The sequence below is a fragment of the Patiria miniata genome, unplaced genomic scaffold (genome assembly GCF_015706575.1).
Source record: "Patiria miniata isolate m_02_andy unplaced genomic scaffold, ASM1570657v1 HiC_scaffold_1, whole genome shotgun sequence".
Lineage (NCBI taxonomy): Eukaryota > Metazoa > Echinodermata > Asteroidea > Valvatida > Asterinidae > Patiria > Patiria miniata.
Genome location: NW_024037047.1, coordinates 32,840,882 through 32,846,778, shown reverse-complemented (window position 1 = coordinate 32,846,778; position 5,897 = coordinate 32,840,882).

Genomic DNA, 5,897 nt, shown 5'->3' with positions numbered 1-5,897 from the left:
GTGATACGTTATCGGTTGGTTACTACATTATCAGTTGTAACAGGGGTACTTCCCCCATTTCTTCAACACTAGAGCCAATCAAGAGAAAGTGCTGTCCCACCTACCTGGCATGCAATACTACAATACCGACAGAATGAAACACGCAGAGTGACAAAAGTTTGTAGAATGGTATATAGCCTACACCAAAACGACACATTTGACTTCAAGGAACAAATTCTGATGTATTGTCGGTCGGATGTAGATATATTGAGGAAATGTTGATAGCGTTTTAGATCCCTCTTTATGAGCATGACCGCTGATGAAACTAACCCTGGTATAGACCCGTTTCAACATTGTATTTCTATAGCGTCTGCCTGTAACCTTGTGTACCGCACGAAATACCTAGATCCCGAGACCATTGGCATCATCCACCCCTCGGGGTACCGCTCCAATGACCGTCAATCTATTAAGGCTTATCCAGTGGCTTAAGTGGACGGCTCATCTAACTGGTTATAACATTCAGCATGCAGCTAATAACGGGGAAGTGCGCGTGGGCAAGTACAAAGTTGACGGCTGGTACATCAATGATGGCGAGGCAACTGTCCTAGAGCTTAACGGCTGTCTCCATCATGGACATACGTGTTTGGCTCGTGATACCAAGCATTCTTTCAATGACCTCACAATGGTGAAGTTATATCAAAGGACCAGTGAAAGACGCAAGTTCATCATCGACCAAGGCTACCGGTACATCGAGCGGTGGGAGTGCGAGTTTGATGCGGAATTGAAACGTTATGCAGAAATGAGGAAATTCATTTCAGATTTGGATATCCCCACGCCCCTTATCCCACGGGATGCCACCAGACTCTACTACGAAGCTGGACCAGGGGAGAAAATAAAATACGTAGACTATACCAGTCTGTATCCATGGGTTAACAACTGTGGGAAATATCCGCTTGGTCATGCAACTATTATTACGGAGAACTTTCGTGATATCAGCGAGTATGAGGGTCTGGTCAAGTGCAAAGTGCTTCCTCCCAGAGGGCTTTACCACCCCGTCCTCCCTTACAAGTCCATTGGCCGTTGGATGTTTCCCCTCTGCGCCAAATGTTGCGAATCACTTCAACAAACTCATTGTCATCTCACCGACGACGAACGAGCTTTAACCGGTACCCGTGTCACGATGGAGCTTCAAAAGGCACTTCAGATGGGTTACCAACTCGTTAGAATTTACGAGGTTTGGCATTTTGAAGAAGTCTCGGTGTACGACCCAGACACAAAGGAAGGAGGATTGTTCGCCGCCTACGTCAACGCCTTCCTTAAGATGAAGCAAGAAGTGAGCGATTGGCCCCATGGGTGCCAGACGGATAAGCAGAAGCACGAATACATCCAGAGCTACCTCGACAGGGAGGGAATTCAGCTCGAATGGGACAAAATCAAGAAAAACCCCGGACTGAGGGCTCTCGCCAAACTCATGTTAAATAGCTTCTGGGGAAAGTTTTGCCAGAGACCCAAGATGACAAAGACCACTCACGTCACTGACCCTGCGGAGTACTTTGACCTCATGACGCGCGATGATATTGAGGCTAACAGCGCCAATTTCGTCACAGAAGAAATGGTGTGGAAGTCCAATGGCAAAAAACGGAAGACTTCGTCGAGCCTTCAGATATGTCGACAGTATGATTAACTTCAATTTGCTAGTGTGTTAATGATCGCCTGCACACCACGGTACTCTTTACATGTACATGTATACAATGTAACTAAAGTTTAACTGGTAGAGTTGAAACAACAGTTGCAGGCAAGGTTTATAAATCTTTTGTGATTTGATAAAAACATGAAATAACAATCCTGTGAAAACTTTTAGCTTAATCAATTCTCCTTTAGTCTTTCTAAAACAGCCTAATGCCTAATCTGCAAATGAATAACAATGAAACAAATCAGAGGCTCAACCATTGTTTTGTTTTGTTTTGTTTTTGTTTTTTTTGCGAGAGGGCAATTCTTCGACAGCGATGTCCACCAAACGGATCATAAAAGGCCGAATAAATGTGATACATTTACTTTAGTTTCCTTCTGTTGTGCATTTTGATTGTTTAATTTGAGAAATTAAAAAAAATCCAGATGAAGTCGCTTAAACGAAGTGGCATGGCGTAACATACTGTTTACTGAGGTTTAATTAAATTAAGTCTTCATTTTGTTTTAATACGAATATATAGAGTACCGTAATGCAGGCTGACTAATAAAGTACAGATTTAACTAATTTGCTTCATATTTCATCATTTGTTTATTTTACGAATTAAACCCATGACATTCCATGCTTTATATATTTATTTGTTTTATTTTGTGTAATACAGTTGTATAATATTAATGTTTGTTGTTTTGCTTGTAGTGATTACGAATAAAGTACTTGAGAACTGTATATCGCCCGTTGACCACTTAAGGAATGTTCTGGTGAGTTCCGGTTGGTTTTAGGCATCCCGTGTCGTCTTTTATTTATTTGTGTACATGTTTACATGTATGTTTATTGTTTAGGATATACAAAGTAAAAATAAATTGTTGTGTACATGCACCTGTTGCTTTGAAAGTTTTGTTTCAGTAGCTTTATGTTTGTCTTTGGATTTTTGTTAAGCTTAAGTTGGGATATAGGTTCGTTTAAAAAGTGAACGCTATGATCTATGCTCTAACGTAGAATACGCTCACGTACGCTCACAAATCCAATTGCCTACCAGAAACGTGTAAAAGCACCGCGAATTTCGGACAATCCCACTGGACATGATAGGACTTGTCCTAGTTGTTTACCGTCCATCGATGATTCAGCACCGTGACGTCACGGAATCACCCTTCGAGATTACAAAAGCATTGTGATTGTCGATTGCACACTGTCAAGATGATAGGCTGTACCATTTTTACCAGTAGGTAGGTTCAATGACCCACCTCAGTATACATACATGTACATGTACTGTATTTCTCTATACATGTACTTGTTTTGTATCGTATATTTTGTATCGCTTATTAATTCATTAATTCTTATTATCTTTACTATGACCTTAATATTCATTTTATTTCAATTGAAATGAATTCCCAAGAATTGTGTGTAGGCCTTTACATATGAACATAAGTACATGTACATGTACATACAAATCCTTCAGTGAAACAAAATCCTTTTTTTTCCATTTGCATACCGCATTGCAATGTATAAATACGTGATCACATACAAAGTGATAAATATTTTTCCTTAAAACGATCATTGAAATATTAAAGGAATATTTTTAATCTAAAATAACGTCCCTCACACATTTTGAAACACCCCTATTGACTACTGGACATAGTTGGGGCCGGCTCTTCATGTTATGGTAATGAGATTGTCACGTGGGCTAAATGCGGCGTTCTGATTGTTCGAGAGGCCAGGGTCCAGGTAAAAAGGGGGTGTGGTTTTACCTGGACAGACGGGTTGCACTACTTACATTCACATATTTTACAATAAAGGAAATTTACTTTTGAGAATACAGCATTTTATGAGAGAAAGAACCCCTTAGTTATCTGTTATCGTCAAAATATCCCCATTCTTAGCTGATGAACGTACTATTTCTATATCCTCATAGCCCCAACAAATTCGCGGAAGTTTCATCGGTTACCTTAAACAGCGCCCTCATTTGACCTTATGGGCAAAGTAAATAAATTATTTCTCATCACTACAGTATCGTATTCAATTTGGCCGATAGTCTGGTTCCCTAACCCCACTGTCCATCGGACCAGCAGCATATCCAGCTTTTGATGTGGGGGGGGGGGGGAGGGGGGCAACCGCACATCCGCGCCGGACACTCGGCCTCCGGGAAGTAACAAAGTGAAGGGGGTGGGGGCTGGTATTCCATATATTACACAGACTCCGTTTAATGAATGCAAATGCAAACTAAGACAGTCTATCCATATCCCTATTGGTAGATTCAGTCGAGGCTCTTTACGTGGTTTAAAACGCTGATGAAACAGCAGTTTGTTTTAAAGACTTTATTGGACTTTCCCCTAATAAATTATAAGTTTTGCACACAACTGGTTTTTGAGGCAAGAAGCGAAATCGGTCCATGGAATATACAAATGCGGGTTACTTAACGGTACAAACATGCGGGGTTACTTTCTCTTATTTTCTCCAGGATTGTTGTCGCTTTTCTTATTAGAGAAGCCTCTAAAATTGTCATAGGCAGTACTCTCTGGTCAAAGTGGGTTTTTTTCGGGGGGGGGCAAAAAAATAAAATACAATTTGCTTTAGAAACTGTGCGCTTTGGGGTATCCATCCGCCAAATTACTAGCAAAATTGCGGTCGTGAATCACGCAGGGGCTGAACCGTGGGTTGAATCCACTTTAATTGGGTAAACCCGCTCACGTAGTTGGTCACCTCCTAATTTAATTATCTTTGCTTAGGCGTGCGAAAAACTACCAATAAGTCCGTATTTCATAGAAACTTAAACTATATAGAAACCATAGAAAATGAAATAAAATCGTGTGCAAAGAGTTATGGCAATAATCTAGGATATTATTATAATAACATGCATGGACGGTATTAAAAGTAAATCTGCTTCCTGAAATGAAGTATTGCCTGAAGAATAAAGAAATATAAATTTCAAATTTCCCAAACAAATACTCTATTTGTGATTTATATACAATGCACTGCACTCTGGATCACTAGCTACTAGGCTTACAAGTTGGAGCTGTACAGAGTGTAAACGTACAGAGCATAAACACTAAAAACAAGTTGTTATACATGCACATCATAGCCAACAGTCAAAAGCGGATAGCTATTTTGCCATGGTATTTTACTGAATCTATAAAGTTCATTAAAAAAAATGCCTACGATAGCAACCTGTTTATACATGCAAGCAAGCGTCTATGAAATGCAAGCAGATTCAAATAAAGCAAACAAGACAGCGTATTGACCTCGAGATTCTGACCATTCAGCGGGCACCTCCTATCGGGTCTTCGGTAGCCCATTGTTTTATTGCAAAGACATGGCAGCTAAATTAATCAACCGACTGACAGTTAATTTGTCAACATTTTTGATCAAAATGACGTACCAATTTCTAAAGCCGATTCCAATTGGTTGGTGTGCAGGGTCACATACAATTAATTTGTTCAAATAGTATGGAGCGGGATCCGTTTAACAAGGGATGATACTCAGATTACATCCTTCTATTTGCCGTTACAACCCCCCCCCCCTTCTCCGCCCCTCCCCGGAAAATAATACTAGAAAACTGTAACATAAAGAGCAAAACTAAAACGTGCTAACAAAAACAAACTTTATGTTCGTGTTAACAGCACAGAGTTCATACAGCTTAAAGGGAAAATACAACATTTGCAAACATAAAAAATATAACTATCAGCGTTGGAAAAAAACTGGCTTTTTTCAAATACTGGCCCCAGTTGTCCATCGCACTTGTTTGAAATCGATTACACACCTATGAACGGGTACAAGCCAGCTAGACTGGTTCCCTGACCTTACAATTCCCCAATATATTAAAACTGCTCTGTTTCTTCTTAAATGGAGTCAGGGAACCAGACTACAAGAGAATGATTGTTTTTTCTTGGTTATTATAGCATTTTCGAACCCAAAACCTCAAAAAAGTCAGTGTAACTATATTTGCTATATATTTCCAACCCCCCAATTCCATCCATTTCTGAAAATTACAGCAAAAGCAAATGATTTATATTCCCTTTAATCACAGAATATTATTATTAAGCCATATATACCAGTAAAAACGGAAGATATCGAAACAAACAAAATGCGAAAAACCTCTGCCCGTATATGAAAACTAAGCTAGAGTAAACAGATGAAGAACCGAGTCTCGCTATCACTTTTCTAAAACAGTAAACATTTTCCTATTCTTGTATAAGAATATGCCTAGTAAGAGAAGACACTACAATACACTGTAACC